This window comes from Schistocerca americana, chromosome 8, assembly GCF_021461395.2.
Source record: "Schistocerca americana isolate TAMUIC-IGC-003095 chromosome 8, iqSchAmer2.1, whole genome shotgun sequence".
In the NCBI taxonomy this organism is placed as follows: Eukaryota; Metazoa; Arthropoda; class Insecta; order Orthoptera; family Acrididae; genus Schistocerca; species Schistocerca americana.
Genome location: NC_060126.1, coordinates 243873058 through 243890193, shown reverse-complemented (window position 1 = coordinate 243890193; position 17136 = coordinate 243873058). Strand labels below are relative to the sequence as shown.

The window sequence follows — 17136 nt, the reverse complement described above, 5'->3', positions numbered from 1 at the left end:
AAGCCATATCTCACTACAGCATGACGTAAATAGAAGTCGAATACTTTACTTGAGGTCACTGCCGCTGAGCGCGCTGTGTGATCAGTTCTTCGAATGGGTCTAAGCACTATGGAACTTAACATCTGAGGTCATTAGTCCCCTAGACTTAGAACAACTTAAACCTAACTAACCTAAGGACATCACACACATCCGTGGCCGAGGCAGCATTCGAACCTGCGACCGTAGCAGCAGCGCGGCTCCGGACTGAAGCGCATAGGACTAATGACCTCAGCAGTTGAGTCCCATAGTGCTCAGAGCCATTTTGAAGCGCCTAGAACCGCTCGCCCACAGCGGCCGTTTCAGTGCTTCGAAGTAGACGTAAGTCACTCAGAATGACTGACCGCGATTTGTTGTCGTACTTGCTGCAGGAAGAATGATGAAGAATACGGAAATATATATCCAATAGATACGTAATGGAAAAGCTAAAACACATTCCATCTTTAGGACAAGGCTTGGCGAAGGTTTCTTTACGACACTTCGCCAGTTCTCATTCATTAATCGACGACAATAAGTTCAGTGAGTTCTTGAGGTTTAACATTGTCCAGTTGAACTATGTCTTACAAGGGGAGGCCACGACCTTGGGATCGCAGATTCACTTCAGACTTTGTATATCTTCAGTAGGCCAATAAAACAACATAGAATGCAGGTACTATGATGCACTACTCTGAGAAGCCCGAGGAAATCGCATGAGAAGTTTTATGCGTCTATTATATAACTGATGTGTCTCTATATAAGTGCCGGATGTTAGAACCTATGATGGTCAGGTGGTTAGCCTTCGAGTTTCGTAAGACAAATGTGTATGAAGCCACGGTTCAGCTCCATCTGAAGCTTAATTTTTAGTCTATATTTCTTTCATCACTGGTCACATTATTTAATTTATATGACATTTGAAAGGGAATATAATTTAAAAACCACGTGTATTTGAATGAAGTTTTAATTAGTTTCACGTTATTTGACTACTTACTATTTTAATTAAATTTACTTATTAGAACAAACTGTCGACAAGTAAGTGAAGAAACGCGTACAGTTTTCCGGAAAATGTATGCCTTTCGTGATTTGAGAAATCCGTTGTGCATGCAATCTGGTAAGGGACCAGGAACTACTTCGCACCTCGACACTTGGGCTGCAGGTACAGAGGCAGGTCCCATTTGGCAGTTAGGTAAGCTGCGTAGGGGTGAGACGTTGCTAATGTAGCGAGGACGAATAGCGTAGATGCAATTTTTTTGACTATCACGGAATTTACACTTGTACTACGAAAATGAAGATCTGAACTGGAGTCGAACCGTCGCCTCATACACGTTCGTCTTGCGAAGTTCGAACGCTAACCACTTGACCACCATCGACTCTAGCGTCCTGTACCTACGCACAGATACATCTGTTACATAACAGACGCATAAAACTTCTCTTGCGATTTTCTCAGGGTTGCCAGAGTAGCGCACCTTGCTACTTACACGCTGTGTTGTTTTAATGGGCTACTAAAGGTGTACAAAGTTTGGAGTAAATCCCTGATTCCAACACTGTGGCCTCCCCTTGTTAGATCTGGTGAAAGAAGATGTCAGCAACGCTTCATCAAGTGGATTTTTGTATGCAATAACACTTGACGAAAAATTAGCCACGCTAAGGTGAGAAAAGTTAAAATATTTTGAAGCCTCATTGGATTATTTAAGATTTGTTTTGTCGTGGAACAGTGAAAACCATTAACAAACAACTCAAATTTCCTACCCCCTCAGGTTCTACAAGTGAAGTAATGTTCAGTCGAACGGTTGGTAATTGAACGGTTGATAATGAAATTCACTTTTGATGATGATAAAGTTAAGTCAATATTAATAGTTGAGGATGCTGAACGTGCTGATCGAGAATTCTGGAGAAGTTAGTTACCATTATCCAGATGGAAACCCATTGAAAAGACATTTTTGGTTCTTGTATCGAGTGTGGTGTCTCTCTCTCTCTCTCTCTCTCTCTCCTTTTTTTTTTTTTTTTTTTTTTTTTTTTTTTTTTTTTTATATATATATATATTGCGGATACACCTATAATTATGAAATATAAATCGTCATCGTCTCCACGAACGTGGTTAGAATTCTTAATAATAAATTTGGACATCATTTCCACTATTTTTTCTTGTTGTATAACTCCAAACTCTTCAGTAGCAGACGTCAGTAACTGCTTCAGTAACAGAAGTATGCTGTAAGGACTGTCGCTGCGACTGAACTGCTCTCACGGAGGTGTAGCCGTAAGGCGACAGGATGACTAAAGGAAAAGGGAACTGAATCTTGTTCATTACTAGTCGCGATTTCTTCGCAGTTACATTCGAACATACATCTGGAAATCATCTTTATAAAAAGCATATTGTAATATTAACAACAGCTACTGACCAGTACAGTTTTTAAACTGGAAATAGAAATAATTGCAATGATACCGACGAGGAAAAATTAATTTAATTTCTGCAGCCGTCTGCTCTTGACAGTCCTTATTAATGAAAAAATCCTTGTTAAATCTACCTTACCCTGTAATCACAAATGTTTCACTGACAGGGGATTATTATTGAACACTATATCAGTGTCTATAATTTGTGTTCTGGCCCTGAAAGGATGGTGTCAGATCGCTCATCAATTCACCATATGACTCACTGATATTCGTGTAATTGAAACACTTGCGCCATATTTTCTCAGGTCATTGTAGAAAACTTGGAATGTAGCCGTACTCCAGCGTTCTCGCATTAGAGAGTGTACTCAATCTAGTTTTAGTTTCTCTGGCCAATTTGTTCTGAGCAGTCGTAAGAACCACCAAGACCGCGTCCGCTGCTTATTTAGTAACGAGAGTTATATAACTACTCAAAAATGGTTCAAATGACTCTGAGCACTATGGGAGTTAACATCTGAGGTCATCAGTCCCCTAGAACTTAGAACTACTTAAACCCAACTAACCTAAAGACATCACACACATCCATGCCCGAGGCAGGATTCGAACCTGCGACCGTAGCGGTCGCGCAGTTCCAGACTGAAGCGCCTAGAACCGCTCGGCCACACCGGCCGACTGGTATAACTACTCACCTCAGACTGGAAACGAAGGGTCCAGAGCGTTTGCCCCCTCGCCCGCCCCGTCTGCCTGTTCCTACTTTTGGTTGCCGGCAGTCAGGGTGTCCAGCAACTTACGGACGGTACACGAAAAGCCTTAGAGCCGTTTGTCGAGCCACACTGCGGCGTCACACGTTGGGAAGACACTGAACTCGCATTTTGCAGAAAAGCACCTTAAATTCTAGCCCGCCGTCCAGATCTATTTTTTCCTTTGGCTCCCGTTAGCTCTCTAAATGTGTTAAAAACGTGGCCATGCCCCTCCTCCAGTCTCAGCATGTTTTCCATCTCTAATGCCGTCGTCGACGTCATGTTTCCATCGTCGACGTCGTGTTTCCAGTTCCAAGAAATTTCGGGCTTGCAGCCGGTCTTTGTCAACTATTCTCCGCCATATTTCGACTAAGCACCTGACAGTGATCCTCGGGTCAGCCATTAAAGATTGGCGTCCGTAATATACAGCGCATTGCATTACGCGCTGGGGATGGCGGTTATCGCTGAAACAACCGGTTTCCGGTTATATCACTTTTTCCAACGCCAGTTTAACCGGGCTATTAAAACCGCTCATAACAACCCGTTTCTGGGTAACCGATTTTCGGTTTTTTATTCCTATTATTTCCTGTAGTAAACAAAGAAGCCAAACAAAGATTGAAAAATTTTGTCTCCCTCAGTTTCAAGAGACATAGAATAAAAATATTAAGTGGGCAGATGAAAGAAAACTTAGTCGAGCTGCCGTTCGGTGCTTTTCTCGTACAGTAATAAGGGATTAACTGCTTTAAAAAATCACCAGTATTTTCCTATTTATTCCAATTTCTTGAAAGTGTGCTCAAAAATCATGTTGTAATCGGTGGTCATACCAACGTTTGGACATTACGAATAGTCAGTGCTATAGGTTGAAAACCGAGGTTGAATCACTCTGTTTTTCGTGTTAATTGGCTTGTTTTCAAGGGCTGCAAGTAGATAAGAGCCTGTTAGGTAGATACACACAGCATATCAGCTGCTTTCTATTTTTATTGTAAATTGTGAATGAACTGTTAAATTTTCCATTTTCTGCTAATACTATGTATCGTGTAAAGCAAACGGAGCATTGTACTCCACTGATACCGCACTTCGTGAAGTACTTACAAGCTAGGGATGGGGCGTTCTCTAACGCCGCTGATGTCCGACGAGGACAGTAAAAAACCACCATGTAGACCAGATGAGGCAAGAATTGCACACTGGCGTGTACACGCGTGCCATCTAACAGGCCACGTCACATCGTAACAGGTATGTTATTGTCCCAGTATTCTGTACCAATACTTACGGCGTGTCTTTGTTGTTCGGCTCTGTCGGCGTTATTATTATAATAGCACTAGTCACTTCTCCCATTTTTTGTAATAATGCAGTATTTCAAAGCAGTGCAAATTTTACGAATAAAAATTACTCATTCTTTTAAAAAAAGCTTAATTTAAAAACGAAAAATTTTAGCACTTCTGAAACTTCCTGGCAGATTAAAACTGTGTGCCGCACCGACACACGAAATCTGAACATTTGCCTTCCGCGGGCTAGTGCTCTACCGTCTCAGCTACCCAAGCACGACTCATGCCCCGTCTTCACAGTTTTACTTTTGCCAGTACTTCGTCTCCTACCTTCCAAACTTCACAGGTCTCCTGCGGAACTTGCAGAACTAGCACTCCTGGAAGAGAGGATATTTCGGAGACAAGGCTTAGCCACGACCAGGGAGATGTTTCCAGAATGAGATTTTCACTCTGCAGCGGAGTGTGCGCTGATGGGAAACTTCTGTGAAGTTTGGAAGGTAGGAGACGAGGTACTGGCATAAGTAAAACTGTGAGGACGGGGCGTGAGTCGTGCTTGGGTAGCTCATACTGATCGCCGGCACGGTAGCTCAGCGTGTTCGGTCAGAGGGCTGCTCGCCAGAGGGTAGAGCACGTGCCCGCGAAAGGCAAAGGTCCCGAGTTCGAGTCTGGGTCCGACATACGGTTTTTAATCTGCCAGGAAGTTTCATATCAGCGTACACTCCGCTGCAGAGTGAAAAGCTCATTCTCTAGCACTTCTGCTGTGGCTAATTGATATTTAGTTTAGGTTTTTTTTTTTTTTTGCCCGGTTATTAGTCAAGAATAAAAGCACCTGTTAAAACCGAGACCAAAAATATAAGGAAAAGCATCGGTTCTTCGAAACTAAATTACCAGTATCGGTTTTAACCAGTCGGTTTCTCCCGTCCCTATTTCGCACGCGTCAAAATCATGTTAAAACGGACCACACTACAGGGCGGCAGTGGAAGTCAGCCGTCCTCTGCACCACCGCACAATCGCTTTCAGTTTGAATAAATCGTGAAGGTAATAGGATCCCACGCTTTACGCATCTGTTAGCCGCTGTCACGGTTCCAAAGATTATCCGCCATACGTATTTCCACGGATTCTTCAATAATGGAGTGCCAAAGAGACGGTGCTGTGGCCAAAATTGTTGTTTTATCATACTGCGTTGGATGTTACGTCGCGATGCAGTAATCAGCAATAGCAAACTTGCTTGATTGAAAAGGCGAGTGCAGCGTTCTTCCACAGCGCGCGTAGTCTGGCCTGCATAAACCATACCACAGTGACAATGTATTTCGTAAATTCCTACATTCCGCAGTAAAAAGTTGTCCCTCACTGATCGAGCAGATCGGCAGTCCTGGATGGTGGGTGAAAAACCACTTTCACCTGACAATTACGGAGGATGTTTGCTATTTTAAAGTAAATATAGCTAACAAAGGGAACAAAACCTAGAGATTTTGCTGGCGTGCTCTCCACTCTATCCAGTTCCTAGTTCTTGTTTTGAACTGATACTTTCCGTGTTAATCTGAATCCATTTTCTTTGAACACTGTCTTTAGAGGGGCGAGCTCTTTAGACAAACTATCTGCATCTGATACTGTGAGAGCTCTGTGTACAAGTGTTTTAAGCACACACATGGTTTGCGACGGGTGATGACAACTCGATTGCTGTAAATACTGTGGTGTCACCGCCAGACACCACACTTGCTAGGTGGTAGCCTTTAAATCGGCCGCGGTCCGTTAGTATACGTCGGACCCGCGTGTCGCCACTATCAGTGATTGCAGACCGAGCGCCGCCACACGGCAGGTCTAGAGAGACTTCCTAGCATTCGCCCCAGTTGTACAGCCGACTTTGCTAGCGATGGTTCACTGACAAAATACGCTCTCATTTGCCGAGACGATAGTTAGCATAGCCTTCAGCTACGTCATTTGCTACGACCTAGCAAGGCGCCATTATCAGTTGCTATTGATCTTGTTAATCATGTACCGTCAGACCGATGTTCACCATTAATGGATTAAAGTTAAGTATTCCACCAGCTACGTCCGTTTTTCTACATTATAATGTCCCTGTCCTGTTCCAGACCTCACGCCAGCCTGCGTGAGCTAAAACGCGTGCCTTTCGGCTTCCTCTAATACTCCTGGGTTGGTTCTCCTGCCAATCCACAACAAATACATGTCTGTATGTGTGTGCGTACGAAAACTGAGTGTCCCAGGGATTCACGTCATATTTCCTTTTTTGTGTCGAATCCAAATTCAAACCGTTGTCTGTTCCTTTCACGATAATGTTGGCAGATAGGACTTAACAATTGTTTCTCAACGGTGGAACAACGGCTCAACGGAGTGTTATGGAACAGTTACTGTTTATAGTATGTACTGCATAAACCGCTGCCCACGGATGTTACTGTTGCATATATGCCGGCCGCTGTGGCCTAGCGGTTCTAGGCGCTTCAATCCGGAACCGCGCTGCTGCTACGGGCGCAGGTTCGAATCCTGCCTGGGGCATGGATGTGTGTGATGTCCTTAGGTTAGTTAGGTTTAAGTAGTTCTAAGTCTAGGGGACTGATGACCTCAAATGTTAAGTCCCATAGTGCATAGAGCCATTTGAACCATTTGTTGCATATACTATTCCTGAACTCGGTAAATTATTTTCTGCTACCTGGCTCACAGACATCGTTAGAAGAAGCCGATAGGACGTAACTGATGTCCAGTGTGGGGCTAACAAAATAAATAACTAAACAGTGACTGTCCAACACGAGATTATCCAAAGTAGCTACTTTAGTACCAATCAGAAATCAGCCGGAGTATTTGAAAACCACAAGATACAAGCACTCAGAACGTTAAGCTGCGGGTGCTACTTGAATTAACGAACGTCGTGCGATTGTACCACAATGTCATACGTGTCGGCCGCGTTGGTGGAGTTGGCTCGTTCCTCTGCTTGCGTAATGCGAAAATGGGCGTTAGCTTCAGCGGCGACTGTGACAGCAGCCTTTGTGCGTTTCGCAGAAGGCGTCTGACAGCAGAGCCGCGCACAGCACGCTTTGTGACTGGCTGCGGCCAGTTTCTGGGAAGCGCTCACGTCCGTGCCCAGCTTCACGCGTCTCTTAACACAGCTCGTTTACGTGGCCAGTCGGATAGCGTCTCAGTTACAGGCATAGGCTAAAGGAATAAGTCCCTTTCATGGCTTAAACGATTAGAAATGTCTTCTCTCGAAGAGGAATTTTATTTTTTTCCCAGTGCGGCCACACAAACAACTCACATTGTTAACTATAAGATGGGCTCAGTGTTGGAAGTTTTATGCTAAAGTGTCATTTTTCTTTCCATACGTTAACACATAAGCTGATGTAATTTAATAATATCATCTATGTTGAGTAGAGCCGCGTATGTTTGCATTTTTCACTATGGATGTGCAACCTCACAACGCAAGACATTACACCATCCTACTGGAAAATACAATGCCGTTACATATTGATTTCGAGACGTTTCTTGATAGCTTTGGCTGCTTCAGTGAAAAGAAGGTGGGTGGGTTTGTAATGTGTCACACACTTGGTCTTCCTTACTGTACTAGTAATTCCGTCTGTGGTTCGTAGTGAATTTTAGAAAGAAGGAAGGAAAATTACAGTTCAACGTCTCGTCGACTAAGCATTCATTACAGACAAAGCACAAACTCTGAGTGCCAAAAGATAGAAGCATCCTGGTATTCGCATTAAACGATTTAGAAATGTCACGGAAACGTACATGTGTGTGGTCTAACAGAGATTTAAACCGCCGTGCGCCCGAGCACAATACAGTGTACTAACGACTGCTTCATCTCGTTTACTATGAATCACAGGCACCAATACGCCTTTACAGACTAAATTCATAAATACTACTCATGGCTAAAAGTCTGATTACACGCTATTTATCGCGCTCTGTGTAACATTGGTGAACACAGTGCAGTCCATAAGTTCCCAAACTGGATTTATTTGTAGTCTTCCAATGAATCCCAGCTGTCGGATTATTCTTCAGCTACGTACATTGAAGAGCCAAAGAAACAGGTACCCCTGCCTAATATGATGTAGGGTCCCCGCAAGCACGTAGACGTGCCGTGCCGCAACACGGCGTGGCACGGACTCGACTAATGCCTGAAATAGTGCTGGAGGGAACTGACACCGTGAATCGTGCAGGGCTGTCCTTAAATCCGTAAGACTACGAGGGGGTGGAGATCTCTTCTGAACAGTACGTTGCAAGGCATTCCAGATACTCTCAATAATGTTCATATCTGGGGACTTTGGTGGCCAGCGGAAGTGTTTAACCTCAGAAGACTGTTCCTGGAGCCACTGTGTAGCAATTCTGGACGTGTGGGGTGTCGCATTGTTATGCTGGAATTGCCCAAGTCCGTCGGAATGCACAATGGACATGAATGAATGCAGGTGATTAGACAGGGTGCTTACGTACGTGTCACCTGTCAGAGTCGAATCTAAACATATCAGGGGTCCCAGATCACTCCAACCGCACATGCCCCATGCCGTTACAGAGTCTCCACCAGCTTGAATATTTCCCTGCTGACATACAAGATTCATGATATTATCTCCACACCCGTACACGTCCATCTGCTCGATATAATTTGAAACGAGACTCGTTCGACCAGGAAACATGTTTCCAGTCATCAACAGTCCAGTGTCTGTGTTGACGCGCCCAGGCGAGGCTTAAATCGTTGTCATGTAGTCATCAAGCGTACACTAGTTGGCCTTCGGCTCCGAAAGCGCACATCGATAATGTTTCGTTGAGTGATTCGCACGCTGACACTTGATAGCCTGTCATTGGAATCTGCAGCAGTTTGCAGAAGAGTTGCACTTGTGTCCCGTTGAACGATTCTCTTTAGCCGTCGTTGGTCCCATTCGTGCAGGATATTTTCCCGGCCGCAGCGATGTCGGAGATTTCATGTTTTACCGGATTGCTGATATTCGCAGTACACTCGTGATATGGTCGTACGGGAAAATTCCAACTTCATTGCTACCTCGGAGACGCTGTGTCCTATCGCACGTACGCCGACTATAACACCACGTTCAAACTCACTTAGATCTTGATAACCTGCCATTTTAGCAGCAGTAACCGATCGAACAACTGCGCCAGACACTTTTTGTCTTATATAGGTGTTGCCGACCGCAGCGCCGTATTCTGCCTGTTTTCGTACCTCTGTATTTGAATACGCATGCCTATACCAGTTTCTTTGGCACTTCAGTGTGGTTTGGATCGTTCCGAACATTTGTATGGCGTTGACACTGACATTTGTGAACTTTTTTTAAAAATTGGATGTTGTTGACTGTGAAGTGTTGCGAGTTCAAATAATGCACGGGGTGAACCAGATCTCCACCGTCGAAATTTCCGAGGTTGTTGAGGTGTATTTTCTACGTATTTTGTTTTGGTGTGTGGAGCCCCTTCATCTGGTGGTGTAATTGCGTTCCTTAGATTTATTACCCTAATGTTTCGTTGTGTTTGTATCGTGCTGAAAATTCTGATCAGCAGTGGAAATGTCTGCGGTATGCGGTGTGTGTCGTTTCAAACAAACCTATTCCAGTCGCTCATGATACTTACTGTTGACTGCAGAAATCCCATGTTTACTCTTAGCACTCAAGCTTGCATTCAGTACTGCTTGCGTTTGTTTTGCCGACAATGTTAGTTGTACGTGAAAACTGATACGCTGGACTACGGACGGGATTACTGATCAAGAGAAGGTCGATATGCATCTCGTATATGGGTTCACTGAATGAGAAGGAAGAGCGGCGCAACGACGCTATGGCCGAGTTGTTCCTTCAGCGACGGCAGCCGTATCACAGTACTTCCGCATGTGTGCATGCTGCATTACTCTGCATTTTGTGTTGTACGTGTTGGTAGCTGCATATTAGAAGCCTATTCACTGTTTGGAAACTATTTTTACAGAGACTAATAAAAATAAGGTACCAGGCCGACAGATAACAATTACAGTTATTGTACTGCAAAGGAGCATCGGAGCCGACCGCTGTGGCGGAGCGGTTCTAGGCGCTTCAGTCCGGAACAGCGCTGCTGCTGCGGTCGCAGGTTCGAATCCTGCCTTGGGCATGGATGTGTGTGATGTCCTTGGGTTAGTTAGGTTTAAGTAGTTCTAAGTTCTAGGGGACTAATAACCTCAGATGTTAAGTCCCATAATGCTTAGAGCCATTTGAACCAGAAGCATCGCACACCACAGCTTCCTGATACCGAAATACTCAGTAAATATACCTAAACAACTATCGAATTTTATCAAATGGTTCAAATGGCTCTGAGCACTATGCGACTTAACTTCTGAGGTCATCAGTCCCCTAGAACTTAGAACTACTTAAACCTAACTAACCTAAGGACATCACACACATCCATGCCCTAGGCGGATTCGAACCTGCGACCGTAGCGGTCTCGCGGTTCCAGACTGAAGCGCCTAAAACAGCTCGGCCACACCGGCCGGCCGAATTTTGTCATTGGAGTTAGAGGTCATTCTGTACTTGACCTGACAGTTTATCTTGTTAAGGACCTGACTGTTTATCTTGTTAAGAATCCAATGAAATGACGTGTGATGTTGATGTATCGCAGTGAGCTCGTCGTGGTTGCTGGGACCTAGCACGCCGCCTGCGACGCCGGAACGGTGTAAGGAGATGTGCGCTAGAACCGGAACCCCGTTGAGTGGAACAGCAAATAATCGACACTTCTGCCCGGCACCGTCTTGCCAGACGGAGCCCGAGTGCAAATATAGCGCAGAGTAAACTGCGAGCGGCAGGCGTGCCGGCTGCGCGCAGGCCCACGCTCAGGCATTGGCACCCCGGTGGGCAAATGCCCCCTCTTTGCGGCCACCGGAGGCTGACACGGTCAGCTGAAAATGCTGCAGGGTTATCTGTGTCCATAATAGCACGACCAGAAGTTTTCCGCCGTATTATTTTCCTAGTTTCTTTTTTTTATAGTACAGTGTTAGTCTTAATGATGCACCCATTTTCAGAACTTCGTATTTATGCAAGTACAAATCGAAAATTAATATGCTTTATATCAATGAATAGAGGAAGTTCCAAACTTTTTTTCCATAATGTTTGATATAAATTTAATAGTTTGTAGTTAGCTAGTTTTTAATAATTATATAATAAGGAGAAATGTGATAAAGGTTATAAATGATTCAATGTGGCCACCGTTGTCTACTCGGCAAACATCGACACGGTAGCCAAACTCGTCTCACACACGCGAAATCTTATCTGCTGTTACTGAGTGCACGGCAGCAGTGATCCGGTTCAAATGGCTCTGAGCACTATGGGACTTAACACCTGAGGTCATCAGTCCCCTAGAACTACTCAAACGTAAGGACATCACACACATCCATGCCCGAGATAGGATTCGAACCTGCGACTGTAGCGGTTGCGCGGTTCCAGACTGAAGCGCCCAGAACCGCTCGGCCACAACGGCCGGCTAATCCGGTTCCGCAGATCGTTCAGAGTAGTTGGTAGAGGCGGGACGTAAACAGCTTCCTTCACATAACCCCATAAGATATAGTCGCAGGGTGTGAGATTAGAGATCCCGGCGGCCAGAAATGTAGAGCCAGGTCCTCAAGTCCCCTGCGACCGATCCAGTCATGAGGGAGGGAGTCATTCGAAAAGCCTTGTACATCACGGTGCCAATGGGGCGGAGCTCCATCCTGTTGGAAAATGAAGTCCTGGGAATCTTCCATAACTTGAGGAAACAGCCGTTGTTCCAACATGTCCGGTACGTGATTCCCGTTACAGTCCTCTCCACAAAAAAAAAAAGGTCAATAAACGTTTGTACGGGATACGGCACAGAACTCGTTGATCTTCGGTGTCTCTCTTTCGTGGTGCAATGGTAAATGTGGATTTTCCATACGCCTTATGCGAATATTGTGTCTGTCGGCCTTTCCACTAAGGTGGAACGTCGCTTCATCGCTAAAAATTACCCGTTGTAGAAATGCGTCATCCTCAGTCTTTGCTGGCACATCACCATAAAATGCGAGACTCTTATCTTTGTCATTGGGATTGAGAGCCTGCACACGTTGTTATTGGTAGGGCTTGTACAGCAAACGCCATCTCAGAACTTTTCATACAGTTGGCTGAGGTATTCCAAGTTCGCGACTGGTTGTATTGGTAGACTTATTGGTACTGCGCACATAACTTTCTTGAATCCGTCGGACATCATCCTCTGACACACGCGGTCGCCCTGTGTCTTTTTCTTTGCACACGTTCCCAGTCTGTTTAAATTGCTTGTACCAACGGCTAATACTTTTGCGAGTTGGTGGTTGAATACCGAGTTTGGTACGAAATGCCCGCTGCACTGCAATTTGCAACTCAGTTTTCGCGAACTCGAGAATGCAGAAAACCTTGTGCTCCGCAGTCGCCATCTCACTCACAACTGACAGCGAAACGGAATGACAGCTCTCTTGCCGCGTGAACTCAACCGGTCGCTTCTGAAATCATCACCGCCCGCCCGCTGCCGCCCGCCAAAAACTTTGAAACTTGCTGGTTTCGTTGCTATAAAACTAGTTCATTTTGGATTTGTACTTGAATACCTACGAATTTTTGAAAATGGGTCCATCATTTAGAATAACACAGTACGTACACTCCCGCTAGTAAAGCGAATAATGTCGGGTGTCCTTTTATCTATCTTTCTCTTGGTTTAGATCCGAGCTCACTACTTCAGAAACTTAATGAATTACTTAATTTCATTACTTTTTATCTCGTTTAATTCTGACGCGGTTTGCAGAACATTTATTTTAGTACTGTTGTGGAGGTTAAATTTTACCGTGGGAATGTTCCATGATTATTGATATTCAGAAAATATAGATGTTTCGAGTATAAACATCATAGTTTAGACATCGATATGTGAATCTTCGAGGGATCGCAACATCGAAGTTAGAGACAAAGTATCGACCTTCGGTGTGGGCAAAATTGCCAGGCTATTTATTACCACTGTCTATCGCCATTTACACGAATTTCTTCCTGAAAATATAAGGACATCAGTGCAGTGATTGATGTAGTAGAAATAGTACCTAATGCTCAATTTATAGCAAAATAATCTACTGAAGAGACTGACAGACTGCGTGTGTTGTTTGGTGTGAAAGGGATTGTAATGTGGTTTAAACAAAAAAAAGTTGTAAGTGATGAAATAACAAAATCAGTTCTCAAGAAGTATCCACTAGATGAGCCATAGATCTGTTAGATGGTTGTGACATTATACGGCTTATAGAAGTGTCTGATCGTGATGCTGCAATCAGTAATGTAATCCCAATAACTAGTATGTTGAATATGTTTTAGCTGCAAATGTTGTGTGTTGCTTTCATGTCATTGTTTAAATTCGTCGTTTAACATCGAGGTTTGGGTTGGATTATTATCCACCATAAGTGGTTAAATGTCGATGATTTCCCAATCTGGCCCATATCTAGTTTGCAGGCACTACAAACGTTCTAGTAATGTGACGTATGTTTCTGTTACAGGTAAGCTGCCTCTTCTGTTGCTGCAGCGTAGAATGCAGCTGTCAAACTTCGTGATATCCCTGTGTGTGGTATGTATTATTTTATAGCTGTGGATAGAAAGAATGGTTCAAAAGGAAAGAAAATGCCTTTTATTGCTTCAATTTCACTAAGCAGCAAAATTTTGGAAATCAGGAGGCACATAATTCTGAAACGCTTTCGACGTGAGTGAGAGTTTCTTACGGATCCAGAAGCAATATTAATACCGTAATAAAATAGCTACAGGCTGCAAGGATGGTTTTATAACACTTTTATTCCATGGTCTATTACGGGACTTGGGATCTCATCTTCAGATGTACCTTAGTAAATATCTAATCGATGTCAAGTGTTAATTTCCCAGATCACAGCAGGCTGACAATCGATTTGCAGATGTGCACGCCGTGCGTCCCCAGTACGTCTTGCTGTGTTCTGGACGCAGAGTTAGCACACCTGCAGTTCCTGTTGTCAGCCTGCTCTGATCTGGCAATTTACACTTGACATCGATTAGATATTTACTAAGGTGCATCTGAGATGAGACGTCTCGAAATCGGTAATGGAATGAAAGAATTACAGAAGCATCCTTACAGCCTGAAGCTGTTTTATTTATTGTTACTATAAAAAACGACTGTGTTACGATGGTTAGTCAAGATATAATTAGATGATTAACTTCGGAACGTTCTTAAACGTCTGGTAGAATGCCAAACACTTCCCTTCCTGTCCTGGTAGGACAGTCTACGATACCGTTCGCTCCGGCACACAATCCACGTAGCAGAGCAGACGAGTGCTTCCCGCGGGGAGCCTCTCGCGAGTTTTGTTATGTCGGCGGCGAGCTTGCGCGAGTGCGCCTGCGGCAGCATCTGCCAGATAACAGAGCGCAGCGGACAAGAGTAAAGGTAGCAGCATCGAATACTGCGCGCATTACACAGTGCGGCTTCGTTTTTGAAAATTCGCCCACCGCTCTTCAAATAACTGAATCACCTTTCGCTAACTTTCGCCCACGCGACGCACACAGTGCCAGTACATCGATTTTCTTTAAATTTATTTCGCCGTAGCCGAACTAGTACCTGTTTCAAGCTGCGTGTACTGGGAGAACACTTACCTCACCGACTTATTTCCGGATGTTGTTCGAGAAAGGATATTTTCTGAGTATTTTGCTATGTCACCTGCATCTCCGGTGGCTTGTTATGGAGTAATTACATCTCGTTTCGACAGCATCGGATTGCTTCCAAGACTCTCGTGTATACTGCTGCATCCAGTCATCGAAGGTCCACGATACTTCTGCGAACAACCGATCCGCCACAATGAGGTGATGGTGATGGAATGAAATGTCCGCTGCGCGCTGGCGGTATTTATATCTGCTGGTCAATATCGCCATCGTGCAGCAGACACTTCATTCCATCAGCTCCACCTCATTATGGCGGAACTGTTGTTCGCCTAAATATCGTGGACCTTCGACGAGCGAATCCTGCAGTACACACGAGAACCTTCAAAGCAGCATATACTCCGGGAAAGCCTCAGATCACAACAATGGTTTGGTCTCCGTCGATCTGCTACATGACCAGACCGGTCACTAGACGTGACACAGATGGACTTCGTCTTGTTTCAAAAATGTTCGTTTTGTTTGAAAAATTTTCAAATGTATGTGAATTCCTAAGGGACGAAACTGCTTAGGTCGTCGGTCCCCAGACTTACACACTACTTAAACTAACTTACGCTAAGAGCAAAAAAAAAAAAACACACACACACACACACACACACACACACACACACACACACACACACACACACACGGGAGGACTCGAACCTCCGGCGGGAGGGGCCGCCATTCCGTGACATCGCGCCTCATGTGCATGTTTGTGTGTTTTGTTTTGTTTTAGGGCGCAAAAACATCTAGGGTCGCATGCGCCCATGTCAAAACTGTAGAACACGAAGGGAAAGAGTTAAAAACGGCTACACGTCAATCCCAATGACTGACGAGGAGACAGCTAAAAAAAAGGGACACCGTAGGGAAACGGAGGTCCAGAACTAAAAATTAAATGGCCTTCGTCGTTCACTAAAAAGGCCGGTAACTCAGACGTAAAACACAAACGAGAATGTAAACGGTTAAAAACAGGGCATTCCGCCAGGAAATGGCGGACCGTCAAAGGTTGAGCGCAGTGTGCACAAAGTGGTGGGGGGAGCACAACTTAACAAATGGTGGTGGCTAAAAAGACTGCGCCGGCCGGGGTGGCCGAGCGGTTCTAGACGCTACAGTCTGGAACCGCGCGGCCACTACGGTCGCAGGTTCGAATCCTGCCTCGGGTATGAATGTGTGTGATGTCCTTAGGTTAGTTAGGTTTAAGTAGTTCTAAGTTCTAGGGGACTGATGACCTCAGAAGTTAAGTCCCATAGTGCTCAGAGCCATTTGAAACATTTTTTTTTTAAAGACTGCCCAATACGCAACCTAGTTAAATTTATCTCCTCGCGGCGAGAGAGCAGAGAGGAGGTCGTCCAAGCCACTGGGAGAGGCTTAATAACCCGGAGCTTGTTCCCATGAAGGGAGGACCAGTGATGATGCCAAATCGATACCATCTGCTGACAAACGGCAACACAGAGATCATCGGAAGAAATGTCAGAACCAGCGGGCTGAGCTACGAGAACTGCAGGCTTTGCATCAGCGTCAGCAGCCTCGTTTCGTGTCAGACTGACCTGACCAGGAACCCACATGAACATCACAGTTGCTCCACCAAGAGTGAGGTTCAAAATGGCTCTGAGCACTGTGGGACTCAGCTGCTGTGGTCCCCTAGAACTTAGAACTACTTAAACCTAACGAACCTAAGGACATCACACACATCCATGCCCGAGGCAGGATTCGAACCTGCGACCGTAGCGGTCGTGCGGTTCCAGACTGTAGCGCCTAGAACCGCTCGGCCACTCCGGCCGGCTAAGAGTGAGGAAGCGACCGCTTTCCTGGACCCGTTGCACTAAGGGATGGACGGTGTACGGCACACAGAGGCTTTGTAGGGCACTGAGAGAGTCTGATTAGTTGACGCAATTGAAAAGCCTGTGTCGGAGGCTGTACTGCGTAGCCAGATACAGAGCGAAGAGCTCTGCTGTAAATACTGAGCAGTGTTCCTGCGCCAATAACAAAGGCACACCCGACACCACGCTCAGTCCGAGAGCGTGATGTATTCGCACAGGTTACGCAGTTCCCATAAATTACGGACCTGTAATTCGTAGGTGCGGTGCTGGC

The 17136-nt window shown here is 45.1% G+C and overlaps 1 protein-coding gene across 1 annotated transcript in view; it reads left to right on the top strand.

The window, feature by feature from the left end:
- The window catches only part of LOC124545215 (afadin), a 1085620-nt gene that overhangs the window by 191171 nt on the left and 877313 nt on the right, over positions 1–17136 (top strand). The window lies entirely within an intron of this gene.